Source organism: Somniosus microcephalus, chromosome 24 (assembly GCF_052327205.1).
Source record: "Somniosus microcephalus isolate GS21.2 chromosome 24, FLI_Smic_1.0, whole genome shotgun sequence".
Taxonomy (NCBI): domain Eukaryota; kingdom Metazoa; phylum Chordata; class Chondrichthyes; order Squaliformes; family Somniosidae; genus Somniosus; species Somniosus microcephalus.
This window is the reverse complement of record NC_141010.1, coordinates 29,420,256-29,436,500: the sequence shown is the minus strand read 5'-3', so window position 1 is coordinate 29,436,500 and position 16,245 is coordinate 29,420,256.

Sequence of the window (16,245 nt, the reverse complement as noted above, 5' to 3'; positions counted from 1 at the left end):
CAGCGGCAGCAGCGGGAGCAGTGGACCTGCGAGGAAGCAGTGGCTGTGGGAGAAAATAAAGGTCGGTGATTTTCAGGCCCAGTCGAGCTGCGGCAGCAGTGACAGAATTCGAGAGTGATGTCACAGTACAGAAAGTGACGCCGGCGCAGGGGAAGAAGCTGATTGGTGAAAAGTGGGTGAGTGCTTTTTTTTCCTTCAGTTTTAAGCTTATTTCTTTTAAGGTTGTTCATAGTTAAGGTAGTTAGGGAGAGCGAGAATCCGAGACTTTAAATTTGAGGTAAGAGTTTTTAAATTAAAAGCATGACAGGGGACCTCAGTCCCGTGCGTTGCATGGCCTGCAGCATGTGGGAATTCCTAGACGCTTCTTGCAGTCAGGATGACCACATGTGCAGTAAGTGCCAACAGCTTGGCCAACTTGAGATCCGGTGTAACCGCGAGGCTGAGAGTTACGTGGATAGCATGTTTTTAGACATGGTCACCCCGCAGCTTAAGAAAGTGCAGTCAGAGAGGGAATGGGTGACCACCAGTCATAAGAAGGGGGTCAGGCAGTGTGGTGATTATTCCTTGTTTAGTAAAAGTATTGTGATTGTTTGTTAACTGCCTTGGGATATATGCTGTAATCTCATTGGTAGTTGATGGTCACATGATGTGTTGTGGCCACCTTAAATTCAGTTCTTTTTCCAGCTTTGGTTGGGACTGGATGTGGGAAGGTGTGCTGCAGATTTTAAAGTTAATAAAGCCTAGCTTTGGAAGGCAAATCTATTCTTTATCTCAATTTATTAACTTTATGTTAGAATGGAGCGATATCTTCAACCAGAACGATTCAAGGCTGACCCCAATTCTGCTGGAGTGGATGATAAATGGAAACATTGGTATTGTACATTTAAAAACTTTTTGGGCGTGTTGGATCAAGAGTCTCTAAATAAGCTGAATATGCTGATCAACTACATTGCTCCGGATGTATATAAATATATTTTGGACTGTAAAACTTATGAAGTGGCTATTTCTACATTGGAAAAGATTTTTGTTAAACCAAAGAATGAGGTATTTGCACATCACCTTCTATCTGCCCGTAGGCAGCAGGTGGGAGAATCTTTGGATACTTATTTACAAGCACTTCGGTGCCTTAGTGTTAACTGTAATTATAAGGCCGTGACGGCTGAAGAATATAAGGAAGAATCGGTACGGGATGCTTTTATTAATGGATTACTGTCTAGATCAATTCGTCAGCGGTTGTTAGAAAATAAGACTTTGGATCTTAAAAGTGCTTTTGAGCAAGCTTCTACATTGGATGTGGCTCAGAGAAGTTCGGATTCTTATGCTCTTTTTAATCGGCCTGCGACTATGGTTTCGGCAGTTTCGGATGAAAAGGAATTATGTGGACTTAATGGGAGTGGTTTACTAGATTCTGAAACAGTTTCTACTTCGGCGGCTGTTGCCTCTAGGATTCAGAAGTGTTATTTTTGTGGGAATATCCGGCACCCTCGTCTGAAGTGTCCTGCTCGGGAGGCTGTGTGTAGTAAATGCGGCAAGAGAGGTCATTATGCACGCGTGTGCAAATCATCAGGTTCAATTACCTCCTCCTCTCCTGGTGTGGGAGGGCCCTCCTCCACTACCTCCTCTGTGACTATTCAGCCTTTAGATAGGGTGTTTATTGCATCAATTTCTGCTGCATTTGCTCATGGCCTAAACAAAGCTATAGTTACGGCTCAAGTTAATGGGTTGGAAGTGAAGGCCCTTATAGATACGGGCAGTACTGAGAGTTTTATAAGCCTTCAGTTTGCGAAGGAGAAGCATTTGAAAATTTCGCCTGTTACGTATCAGGTGTGTATGGCTCAGACGACCCTTACTTCACAAATAGCTGGTTGTTGCTTTGTGAAAATGATTCTTCTAGGTAATACGTATACTGATATATGCCTATCTGTTTTGCCTAATCTCTGTGCGGATATTTTGATTGGACATGATGTGCTTCAGTTACACGAGTCTCTTAGTCTTTCATTTGGAGGGACTAAGCCACCTTTATCTATTTGTGGATTAACCTCTTTATCTATTTCTCCATTATCACTTTTTTCCAATTTGATGTCTGATTGTAAGCCAATTGCTACCAAGTCAAGAAGATATAGTAGTCAGGATAGAGAATTTATTAATTCTGAAGTTCAACGTCTCTTATTGGAAGGAATCATTGAACCTAGTTGTTCGCCTTGGCGAGCACAGGTAGTTGTCACGACTAACGAGAGACACAAGAAACGAATGGTGATAGACTATTCCCAAACTATTAATAGGTATACTCAATTAGACGCGTACCCTTTGCCTAAGATTGATGAGCTTATCAACAAAGTATCTCAGTATAAGGTTTTTAGCACTATTGATTTAAAGAGTGCTTATCATCAGATTCCTATTGTTAAGAAGGATCAACCATATACGGCCTTTGAGGCTGGTGGAAAGCTGTATCAGTTTTGCCGAATACCATTTGGTGTTACTAATGGTGTTGCTTGTTTTCAACGGGCAATGGATGCCTTTATAAGTGATAACTCCCTCTCTGACACCTTTTCATACTTAGATGACATCACAGTGTGTGGCAAATCAAGGGTGGAGCATGATTCTAATTTAAAAAGATTCCTTCAAGCTGCGGAAAAAGTTGGTTTAACTTTTAACAAAGAGAAATGTATCTTTTCGACTACTGAGGTAAATCTATTGGGGTATATTATCTCGGGAAACAAGATTAAACCAGATCCAGAACGTCTGCGACCATTGATTGATTTACCTTGTCCTACTAATTCTAAGGCTTTGCAACGAGTTGTTGGACTGTTTTCTTATTATTCTAATTGGATTGCAAATTTTTCACGGAAGAGCCGGCCTCTTATTCGGGTTACGACATATCCTCTATCATGGGAGGCCAGGACATGTTTTGAGAATTTAAAAAAGGATATTTTAGGAGCAGTTGTGCATTCTATTGATGAGCAGGTTCCCTTTGTGATCGAGACGGATGCTTCGGATTTTGCAATTGGGGCTACTCTGAACCAAAATGGAAGACCTGTGGCCTTTTCCTCACGTACTTTGAACAATAGTGAAAAAAGACATTCTTCAATAGAGAAAGAGGCATACGCAATAGTAGAAGCATTGCGTAAATGGAGACATTATTTATCGGGGCGACATTTCACGTTGGTAACTGATCAAAAATCTGTGTCCTTTATGTTTGATGTTAAACATTTTGGAAAGATCAAAAATGATAAAATAATGAGATGGAGGATTGAGTTGGCATGTTACCATTTTGACATAGTTTATCGTCCGGGGAAGGATAATGTTGCTGCTGATGCACTGTCGAGGGCTTATTGTTCTGTGATTCACGGAGATACGCTTATTAATCTTCACAATGCCTTATGTCATCCTGGGGTTACGAGGATGATACACTTTGTACGCAGTAAGAACTTGCCTTTTTCAGTTGAAGACGTCAAGCGGATGATTTCATCATGTTCTATCTGTGCTCGGTGTAAACCGAATTTTTTTAAGCCTCAACGAGCTCATCTTATAAAGGCTACTTCTCCTTTTGAACGTTTGAGCGTCGATTTTAAGGGGCCTCTTCCTTCAACTACTCAAAACCGATATATATTTACTGTTGTGGATGAGTTTTCAAGGTTCCCTTTTGCATTTCCTTGTGCAGATGTATCAGCTGCTACAGTTATTAAATGTCTGACTCAACTTTTTGTTATCTTTGGGATGCCTGCGTATATCCATTCGGATCAGGGAAGTTCTTTTATGTCTTCCCAGTTGAAGGAATACCTTCAGAGTCGGGGAATTTCTACTAGTAGAACTACCCCGTATAATCCCCAGGGTAATGGACAGTGCGAACGATACAATGGGGTGATCTGGAAGGCAGTTATGTTGGCTTTGACATCCCGGAACCTTAAGAATACACAGTGGGAAATGGTACTGCCTGATGCCCTGCATTCCATTAGATCATTGCTTTCAACGGCTACTAATGTGACCCCCCATGAAAGGCTCTTTAACTATCCGCGGAGATCTACTACGGGATATTCGGTACCTTCATGGCTTACTATGCAGGGACCTGTGCTGCTTCGATGCCATGTTAGGTTGTCAAAATATGATCCTTTGGTGGAGGAGGTGGAGCTGTTGGAGGCAAATTCCCAATATGCTCATATTCGATTCCAAGATGGGAAAGAAAGTACTGTTTCAATTAAAGACTTGGTTCCTTGTGGGGGCCAGCCCTCTTCTGAGGATATTAACAATAGTCATGATTCAGATAATGTGGATGCTGTTACAGATACTACGAATATTTCCAATCCGATTGCAGATAATTATATTTCTATTAGTCAGCCCTTGATAGATGTTTATGACTGTCCCAGTTTACCTTCTGATGGGATTTCTAATCCGGAAACCGTTGAAAATCGGGATATGGATAGCCTTCCTGCTGAAGATACTTCTGTGCCTTCTGGTGTGGGAGGGCAAGGAATTTCACCAAGGTTAAGAAGGTCGACACGAACAAGATATCCGGTCGACCGATTGAAAATGGACTTTTAAATTGATAGTAATGTTTTAAAATTGTTGAAATATTACAGTATATTGTTTTAGTTGAGAGATACTTAATACTTATGTGCAATGTTACTATTTGTTGTTGTTCACTTAGCATTGTGTCATGTGAACAGTTTTATTCTTGTTGTGCATAGTTTTAGTTGTAAATAATTAATTATAAATTGTAAAGGTTATTTAGGTTGGAGTATATTTTAAAAGGAGGGGTGAATGTGGTGATTATTCCTTGTTTAGTGAAAGTATTGTGATTGGTTGTTTGTTAACTGCCTTGGGATATATGTTGTAATCTCATTGGTAGTTGATGATCACATGATGTGTTGTGGCCACCTTAAATTCAGTTCTTTTCCAGCTTTGGTTGGGACTGGATGTGGGAAGATGTGCTGCAGATTTTAAAGTTAATAAAGCCTAGCTTTGGAAGGCAAATCTATTCTTTATCTCAGGCAGGTAGTCAGGAAAGCCCCAGAGTGCATCTCACTCAACAACTGTTTTTCTGTGTTGGAAAACGGTGAAAGTGACGGTTCCTCTGGGGAGTGCAGCCAGAGCCAAGTTCACGGCACTGTGGGTGGCTCAGCTGCACAAGGGGGGAGGAGTAAGACTGGAAGGGCAATAGTGGTAGGAGACTCAATAGTGAGGGGTGCAGACAGGTAATTCTGTGGCCGCAGACGTGATTCCAGGATGGTATGTTGCCTCCCTGGTGCCAGGGTCAAGGATGTCACTGAACGGCTGCAGGGCATTCTGAAGGGGGAGGGTGAACAGTCAGAGGTCGTTGTTCACATTGGTACCAACGACATAGGTAGAAAGAGGGATGAGGTCCTGCAACAAGAATTTAGGGAGCTAGGTAGCAGATTAAAAAGCAGGACCTCAAAGGTTGTAATCTCTGGATTACTCCCAGTGCCACGTGCTAGTGAGTATAGGCATAGAAGGATAGCGCAGATGAATACGTGGCTAAAGAGTTGGTGCAGGAAGGAGGGCTTTAGTTTTCTGGATCACTGGGTCTGTTTCTGGGGAAGGTAGAACCTGTACAAGTCGGACGGGTTGGACCTGAACCAGAACACGTCCAACATCCTTGCGGGGAGGTTTGCTCGTGCTGTTGGGGGGGGTTTAAACTAACTTGGCAGGGGAATGGGATACGGAGTGGAGCTATAGTAGGGGGTGATGCACAGCCAAATATAGAGGAAAAAACAAGTCAGTCTGGGAGGCAGAGCAAATATGTAACACCACAAGGGGGTATGGCAAGACTGGGTGGCATTTATTTTAATGCAAGGAGTCTTACGAGTAAGGCAGATGAATTGAAGGTGTTGATGAACACATGGAAGTATGATATTGTTGCTATCACAGACATGGTTGAGGGAGGGGCAGGACTGGCAGCTCAATATTCCAGGGTACAGAAACTTCAGGCGAGACAGAGGTGGGTGTAAAAGAGGAGGGGTGTCGCAATATTAATCAAGGAGTCAATTACTGCAGTAAGGAGGGATGATATCTTAGCAGGTTCCTCTAATGAGGTCATATGGGTAGAACTTAAAAACAAAAAGGGGGCAAGCACTTTGCTGGAAGTGTACTCTAGGCCCCCAAACAGTCAGGGGGAGATAGAGGAACAGATATGTAGGCAAATCTCAGAGAAGTGCAGAAATTATAGGGTAATAATAGTAGGGGATTTCAACTTCCCCAACATTAACTGGGATAGTCAGAGTGTGAAAGGCTTAGAGGGTGCAGAATTCTTAAAGTGCATCCAGGAGAGCTTTTTGAGCCAGCATGTAGAAAGTCCTACAAGAGAGGGGGCGGTACTGGACCTAATTCTAGGGAATGTAGCCGGGCAAGCGGTAGAAGTGACAGTAGGAGAGCATTTTGGTGACAGTGACCATAATTCAGTGAGATTTAAGGTAGTCATGGAAAAGGACAAAGATGGACCGGAAATAATGGTTCTAAATTGGGGGAAGGCCAATTTTAATATGATAAGGAAGGATCTGGCCAAAGTGGACTGGGATCAGCTACTTGTAGGAAAATCCACATCAGAGCACTGGGCGTCATTCAGAAAGGAAATAGAGAGAGTACAGCGCTAACATGTTCCCGTAAAGGTCAAAGGTGGGACCAACAAGTCCAGGGAACCCTGGATGTCAAGGGATATACAAGAACGGATTAGGAAAAAAGGGAGGCTTTTGGCAGATACAAAGGACTAAAAACAGTGGAAGCCCTAGAGGAGTATAGAAAGTGCAGGGGGGTACTTAAAAAAGAAGTTAGGAGAGCAAAGAGGGGGCAAAATAAAGGAAAATCCCAAGGTTTTTTATAAGTATATTAAGGGCAAGAGGATAACCAGGGAAAGAGTAGGGCCCATTAGGGACCGAAGTGGCAATCTGTGTGTAGAGCCAGAAGATGTAGGTGAGGTTTTAAATGAATATTTTGCACCTGTGCTCACTATGGAGAAGGACAATGTAGGCATAGAAATCAGTCAGTGGGATTGTGATACACTTGAACAAATCAGCATTGACAGGGAGGAGGTACTAGCGGTTTTAGCGGGCTTAAAAGTGGATAAATCCCCAGGCCCAGACGAGATGTATCCCAGGCTGCTGTGTGAGGCAAGGGAGGAGATTGCAGGGGCTCTGACACAAATTTTCAGAACCTCTCTGGCCACAGGGGAGGTGCCAGAGGACTGGAGGACAGCTAATGTAGTACCATTATTCAAGAAGGGTAGTAGGGATAAACCAGGGAATTACAGGCCAGTGAGCCTAACATCAGTGGTAGGGAAATTATTGGAAAAAATTCTGAGGGACAGAATTAGTCTCCACTTGGAGAGGCAAGGATTAATCAAGGATAGTCAGCATGGCTTTGTCAGGGGGAGATCATGTCTGACCAATTTGATTGAATTTTTTGAGGGGTTGACTAGGTGTGTGAATGAGGGTAGTGCAGTTGATATAGTCTACATGGACTTCAGTAAGGCTTTTGACAAAGTCCCACATGGGAGACTGGTCAAGAAGGTAAGAGCCCATGGGATCCAGGGCAATTTGGCACATTGTATCCAAAATTGGCTTAGTGGCAGGAGGCAGAGAGTGATGGTCGAAGGTTGTTTTTGTGACTGGAAGCCTGTGTCCAGTGGTGTACTGCAGGGATCGGTGCTGGGTCCTTTGCTGTTTGTAATGTACATTAATGATTTAGATATGAATGTAGGAGGTATGATCAGTAAGTTCGCAGATGACACGAAAATGGGTGGAGCGGTAAATAGTGAGGAGGGAAGCCTCAGGCTACAGGATGATATAGATGGGTTGGTTAGATGGGCAGAACAGTGGGAAATGGAATTTAACCCTGAAAAGTGTGAGGTGATGCATTTTGGGAGGACTAACAAGGCAAGGGAATACACAATGAATGGTAGGATCCTAGGAAGGACAGAGGATCAGAGGGACCTTGGTGTGCATGTACATAGATCCCTGAAGGCAGCAGGACAGGTAGGTAAGGTGGTTAAAAAGGCATATGGGATACTTATATTCTGTGCCTCGGCTAATGAAGACAAGAGCAGGGAGGTTATGATGGAGCTGTACAAAATGCTAGTTAGGCCACAGCTGTAATACTGTGTGCAGGTCTGGTCGACACACTATAGGAAGGATGTGATTGCTTTGGAGAGGGTGCAGAGGAGCTTCACCAGGATGTTACCTGGACTGGAGCATTTCAGCTAGGAAGAGAGACTGGACAGGCTGGGGTTGTTTTCCTTGGAGCAGAGAAGGCTGAGGGGGGACCTGATTGAGATGTACAAAATTATGAGGGGCATAGATAAGGTAGATAGAAAGGAACTTTTCCCCTTAGTAGAGGGATCAATAACCAGGGGGCATAGTTTCAAGGTAAGGGGCAGGAGGTTTAGAGGGGATTTGAGGCAAAACTTTTTCACCCAGGGGGTGGTTGGAATCTGGAACGCACTGCCTGAAAGGGTGGTAGAGGCAGGAACCCTCACAACATTCAAGAAGCATTTAGATGAGCACTTGAAACGCCATAGCATACAAGGCTACGGACCAAGTGCTGGAAAATGGGATTAGAATAGATAGGGCTTGATGGCCGGCGCAGACACGATGGACCGAAGGGCCTCTTTCTGTCCTGTATAACACTCTGACTCTAGGAGCAGGAGTTGGCCATTTGGCCCCTCAAGCCTGCTCCACCATTCAATAACTTTATGGATGATCTTCTATCTCAACTCCACTTTCCTGCACTATCCCCATATCCTTTGATTCCTTTAATACCCCCAGTGCATAATTTGCCCATCCCTAATCCGCCCAGCCCATAAACCACCCAGCCCGTAATCCGCCCAGCCCATAAACCACCCAGCCCGTAATCCGCCCAGCCCATAAACCACCCAGCCCATAATCCGCCCAGCCCATAATCCGCCCAGCCCATAATCCGCCCAGCCCATAATCCGCCCAGCCCATAATCCGCCCAGCCCATAATCCGCCCAGCCCATAATCCGCCCAGCCCATAATCCGCCCAGCCCATAATCCGCCCAGCCCATAAACCACCCAGCCCATAATCAGCCAGCCCATAAACCACCCAGCCCATAATCCACCCAGCCCATAAACCGCCCAGCTCATCACCCGCCCAGCCCATAATTTGCCTAGCCCATAATCTGCCCAGCCCATAATCCGCCCAGCCCATAATCCGCCCAGCCCATAAACCACCCAGCCCATAATCCGCCCAGCCCATCACTCACCCAGCCCATAATTTGCCCCAGCCCATAATTTGCCTAGTCCAAGATCCGCCCAGCTCATAATCCACCCAGCCCATAATCCACCCAGCCCATCACCCGCCCAGGCCATAATCTGCCCAACCATAATCCGCCCAGCCCATAATCTGCCCAACCATAATCCGCCCAGCCCATAATTTGTCCAGCACAGAATCCGCCCAGCCCGTAATCCGCCCAGCCCGTAATCCGCCCAGCCCATCACCCGCCCAGCCCATAATCTACCCAACCATAATCCGCCCAGTGCATAATCTGCCCAGCCCATAATCTGCCCAGCCCATAATCTGCCCAGCCCATAATCCGCCCAGTTCAAAATTTGCCCAGTGCTGATGAATTTTGCTGAGGGGTCCTTAAACAAGTGTTAGACTCCTCCTTAACAAATGCCAGGGGCGCCTGAGAAGCCACCATTACTAAATGACAGTGACTGTAATGCTGGTGTAGGATGTTGCGCTCCATTACAGGCCCTTTCTCCCCTGTCTTCCGCCCAGAAAACAGGTGCAACGAGGACCAATTTCTCTCCCCTATGTGTTTTAGCAAGAGAATCTCCTCCTTTTGTTCCAATATTATTTGGGCATTTTCATAGCTGGGAGTAAAGAAACATGATTTTCCATACTATGGGCTCTGAACACTTATTAAGTATGTCTAGCCTACTTGCACGAGTGCAGCTGTAGTGCTAATTAATATTTACACATTCAAATTCACAGCATTGCCCAAAGCCATCAACAATGACCTTCTTCTACTAAACAGATAATTACCAGGATGACCTTAAATAACTGGTGTCAGCAATGAGAGACTTTATTACAGCAGAAAAAGAGCTGTCCTTTATTAGGTGTTAGTCTACGTATAGTGGTCTATTCTTCAAACAGTGAATGAGATAAGAAATTGCCTTCATTTAAAAAATATATTTTCTCTCCCTCTTTAGGACTGCGTACTATTCCCCAACCAAGCTATCAGGCAGTCAAGTGTAATGTGGGTGTGCGTATGTGTCTTTTATAGAGTCAATGTTACATTGAGGCTGCAATTTTTTCCTGCACTCAATATACAACTGGTATTTTATCCTGTTCTCTCTTGTTATGTGTTTAAGCAAAATATGTAAATTACAGATCTAACAACTAGATAGGAAGTAATGATCCTGGAAAAAGCCTTATCGTAACATTACCAATATACAGTACCACACATTACATTGAGCTGCCAAGCCCAAGCTCCTCTGCCAGTTATAATCCATAGTTGGATGCTTAGAGCTGTGGGACAACGGTATGGGTTGATTTGCGCTCTGATTTCCTTCTCGCTTCCATTGGGAAAATACCTCAAATCCAATTGGCATTTCCTCTGTTGACCAGGGTTATGTGTGAATCACAGACACAAGCCACTGTGCGACACAGAGGGGGGGATTTTTCAGGGGGTCAGCGGGTGCATTTGTTGGTGGGTTGGGTGGGAAATGTTATTTTTGACAGCAGCAGGGAACCCGCTGTCAACCCAATGCCATGTTAGTTTCCCAGATGTCGGGTCTGTCATCGCTGAACAGACCTGACTCCAAGCGGCGAGGGAGGCAATTTAGATGATTAAGAGCCTGTTAACAGCCACTTAAAAACTATTTTGAGCTCATCTTTAAATTTTACAAGGTTGTGCACAGGTTCCACACTGCTCGGGGATCATGTCAGCTCAGCAGGTCGGGAGTTGTGTCATCATGAAATCATCTCTTTACTTGACAGCTGCAAATGTGCTATAAAAGCTCCCATCTCACAGCTGTTCACTTTCCAAGGTCAGAAGCTGTTGCTTATTGTATTTGGAAGACAGATTGAGCTGTATGCAGGTTGCAAGTGTTTGGAGTAAACCCTCTATCCAGTGCCACCTCATTGGAACAATCTCTCTCACCGTTGACAGATCACTTCTGTCATCTCAACTTCACCTGTCATCTATTACATCAGCATAAACAATCTTACCTTGGTCCTCATAATCCCACCACAATCAGCCCCAACACCAGCAGCACCAGGCACACCAGCAGCACCAACAACACCATCAACCTTCTCCGCAATCAACTGATGCTGCACAGGACACAGGTCATCAGCACCTGACCACATTGCTGCCCGGGAGGCCTGGGATAGCCTCACCATGGCCAGATTTACTTCACTTGCAGCCGTACACCCTGGCTACCACATGATGTGCCAGGTTGGTACCACCCCACACCAACACCATAAAGCAGCCCTACAATGCCCAAGCCATTCTTTTCACACTCATCACCATTGCAGGTGGTACCATTATGTCTCACCATTCACCGCAACTTACTAAGCCTCCTCCAAAGGTGCACATAAATCTGTCCAAGAATGCAAAGTGTTGAAAATAAAGTTTTCAATATTTGACAGCACATTAACATAAACTTCACATGAACATTGGCTAAAACATACAAGTGCCTACCCTTGTGTGTTAGTTGATATGATTGCACTAGGATGAGGGTGAGTGTAAGGGGTGGTTAGTCAGATGGGGATGTGATAATGTAGATAGCGAGAGAGAGATGGGTGGAGGTGCAAGGTAAGTTGGTGTGAGTAAGGATGTACAGGAGTAGGGTAGGGAAGGCAGAGTGATGGGGATGTGATGAGTGGCACAGCAGGATGAGGTTGAGTGTGGCTTTGCAGTAACGTTTCGTGATCTACTGAGATCATTGAAAGGTTTGCGCCACTGCAGCTCGGTACTCCTGACCACATCCCTGCTTGTGTCCTCCTGTGCAATGTGCAACCAGACTGCTTTGATCTCCTGGGGAGGTCTCTTCCGTTCATGTGAAGGGAAGAGGATTGCCCTGCATGCTGAGAGCCTGGGTGCAGCCGTGCACCTCTGTGCAGTGTTTGCAGCACCTCAATGCTGTAGAATACGGACAACAGAACTGTCAAAATCAATTTGCGCATGGTCCCTTTAAGGAAACTGGCTGATGACGTGTCATCAAGTGACATCATCAGACCCGCATCCTTCAATTGGCCAGCAAATGCGGTGGACAGGCTTAACAAGCCCAATCAGTGTAAGATCACTTTGGACAGCGGGCTGGAGCCAGCAATGGGGTCGCACCCCGCCACCGACCCCGACTGCACCAGATCCGACGAGCTAGGGGACATTGCGGCCAGAGCTTCAGTGCACCTGCGTTATGTATGATGCGTACATTTCTAGTCTTTAGTATATGTGCAACTATGCTAATGCTATAGGAATATTTTTCCATTGATGTGATCCCAGTGAAAATCATTGTGTAGCCAGAGCACATATCGAAATATCAGGCATGATGACGGATTAGAGTGTCTGTTATGAAGCCGGCCTGATTTTCTGTATTAGCATTAATGCAAAGTGCGGTAGACTGCATAACAGCTGCACTATCCACCAGGCCAGATATTCCAACATCACTCCTGGCATGAAATGCTTTGTGCCAGAAACACAAAGGCAGAAAATTACCCCCTTATCTTATTAATCAATGATACTTTAAAAAAAATCTGTGTTGTAAGTTACTGGAAATGAAAACTCAAAATCATTTTTTTCAGTAATCAGTTCATGTCCATGTATCGGAGCACAAACATATTATTAAAATATATATATATTCTTTCTCCAGCTGCATCTTCTGATATTTATACTTTTACAATAGCACTATGAGTAATGTCATGGCAGATCCACTAGTTTAAGATCAATTACAATTTAAGTACCACATCTGCTACCTAGCAGTGGTCACCACTTTGCTTGTGAGTAGTTAAGCAGACTACAGCCAACAAACAACAGCCAACAATCAGATTTCTAGGCAGGACTCAGGACAGTGATAGATGGCGTAAGTTCATTGTTCCATCTGTCATTCTAGCTAGCCCACAGAAAGAGTGGAGGGAGACACGATCAAATGGATTAGGGAATTCATTCCCGATTGACCAAATCAATTAAAGAAAATGTAAGTATATACATATATTTAAATTGTGTTTTAATGTTTTGTAAACAGCAAATTGGTTTCTTAGTATGTGCCCTTAGGGAGAATAATATATAATTTATACTGGAATAAAATCACCCAGCTCCATCACAGGTTTTTTTTCTCCAGCAACAGTGGTCAGGGGTGTAATATTCTTGGTAACAGTGTAATGCTGAGGTTCTGGGTTAGGCAGTACTGTACAATATGCTAATAAAGGTGAATATTGGTCTTGAAGTTTGGAAGGAGCTGTTATGCAATATGTTAATTGTATGAATAATTCAGATGAAGAGTGAAGAGGCTGTTGAGAAATATGCAAATTATACATTATAGTGGCAACCCCATTATATGCAGCGAGGGTTGGATATATGATGTAATGGGATTGATTTCATCATTACTGACTACAGAAAGATTAACATTTGGAATTAGTCGTGCATCAACATATTGTCAAGGAATGTTTTTACAGTATATTGTGACTATAAGACTTTGGTGCTACAGGTTTAATATAGGCCTAGAATAACCACAAGGAATGGATATCTAACTCTAAACAGTCATAGATCGTACTTGGGTGACAGGCTGTTACTTTGAAACCTAACAGTGTCATGAATTCAAATCCAACTGTTGATCATATTGGACAGGATTTGGCATTTCTTGGCTCTGTTATTGCACCACATGCTTCATCTTAGAGGGGATGATCAACCTTTGTATTGGATGATGAGTCCATACCTCTTTTTTTCAGTTTTCTCTCTTCCCTGATCTCCCTGTGTCACATACCAGTTGAGGCTAAGCAGGCTTCTGGTTAGATCCCAAGCCTCCGCCAATGTGAATGATGGTGGCCAGGAGTTGAATCTCCATCTTATTTTTTTGCCCTTCATTCTTGTGGGGAGATACCTTGGTTTTTCTTGCTGGTTCCTTATAATGATGAAACAGAGATTAAAAAAACAAAACGGGAAATTATGCACACAAACAAATATCCCAATGTCTGTGGTCCAGAGAAAATCCAGCATATGCTGGCAATGTTATCAAACACTTGTAAAAACAGATGGCTAGATTTTCTGACTGGTGGGATGAGCTGCACTTGGGCTGGGCAAACGAGGTGTGGGATATTGGGCGGAGAGCCATATCACTAGAGTCCTGCACAGATCGCGGTGCAGATTTTTCTGGCTGGTCTATCCTGTCCAAAAGTTTCATTTAAATATTAAACTCTATGCTAATGACATTAAAATGAGGCTGGCACAATGCCCCAGTGTTCTTGCGGGGAATGCACCAGGTGCTCAGCTCCCCAAATGAAAGGTCTTCGAAGGGAGGGCAGGATGCATGCTGTCAGGAAGCAGTGCTGCTACATATTTCACTGCAGTAAGCTAAACTCTTAAAATTTGTATTGGATTGAGCAGTACTCTCTAATTGTGTTTTTCAGAGGTGGAAGGAAGGATGCAAGGCAGACTTGTTTGCAGCTTTCACCTACTTTTACACATGCAGCCATGTCTGCAGAGTCAGGCATGCCTATCTGGGAATGTCCAAGGGTAATTGTTTACACAGGTACTGTTCCATCAAGGAGGCAGCGATGGACAGGTGCTGCCTGTTGGAATCTAACCTGCAGATGACCATCATCAAAAGGACAGTACAAGTGTCTGTCAAGGTCACCATGCTCTCCTGAACTGTTATGCTTCAGGCTAAATCAAAGCTACCTTAGTGGGTATTAGCAGCACCAGTCATTCTGCAGCGTATTGGTGCGTGTCACTTGTGTTTTGTTGTCAGGGTTAACACCGTCTACAACAATGACAATAACTTGTATTTATATAAAGCGTATTAATGTGTAGAGCTGCCAAAAACAGGGGTGATGGGCGGGTGATACTTGTTGTGGGACAGAATACATGTGAACGAGTTTGAGACAAATTTGTTATTATATAGCATAGAGGATGGGAGGCCAATAGAGAAAGCTGGGATCACTGAGTGTTTCTTCAGGACTTCCATAGAAACAAAAGAGGAACACTTGTTATCAACCCTTCAAATGTTACTTATAGTGCAATAAATTGTATGCTATGATATTATTCTTGAGTGTATGTGTGAGAGAGTACAGCACAGAGACAATTATAGTGAGGAAGCTCTAGTGAACATGGATATGTAAAGATGGGGAGGATAGCTCCCTCACATACAAAAAAGGTGCTAAGAATGGCAACATGCCATCTACAGTCAATGCTTCCTCCCCCACTTTGAGGACCTGGACGACCTTGTGGAAGAAGGTACATGATTTAGAAAGAAGCACAAAGAAAAGGCAGGATTATTAAATTACTGTGGAGTAGGAGCACAGTGCATGTATCTATGTGGGGGAGAAACTACACTGTAAAAGATATGTGATGTACTCAGTGACAGCTTCAACTCACCTGGAGAATGGTTTTAGGCACCCATGTTGGAGGAATTCCAAAACCTTATGAATGCCCATTTTCTATGCTTACACAGATCAATGGACACCGTGAGAAAAGACACCCATTCAGTTGTGTGCATAGAGTAACCAAGACATTGCTGGTTTGTGATCATTTCAATAGCACTGTGAAAAGATTGGCACCATTGTCATGGGGTAGGACATTATTGCTGCTTTGATTGCTAATTCAATCAAAGCTGACAGGTAATGTTGTTCCTCACAGCTGTGTTTCTACATCGAAAAGAGGGAACCCCTACAATCCAGGGACCTACTTATGATCTATTATGATTACTGCAGAATTAGGAAATCTGCTTGCAATCAGCTCAAATAAGTCATCATCAGAGACTTTGTCACTAAATATTTGCTGATAGATGCTTCTAGAATTCCAGACATTGAGCATGAGGCACAATCCTGGCATAAAATGGCCAGGAGTGCAGCATAAAGGAAGCAAAATTGGATGGGACTAGGAAACGCCGGGTCCATCTAGAAGTTCCTTCACTGGCAGTTTTGAAGGGGCCTGGATTGGATGGAACTGCTATCCAACTTGGCCCTTGATTTAGAAACAGTCAGTGCAGAAGGAAGGGCTTCCCTACACCAAGAATTCCCTTGACTCCAATCTCCGTTCCGTCCTTCCATCTG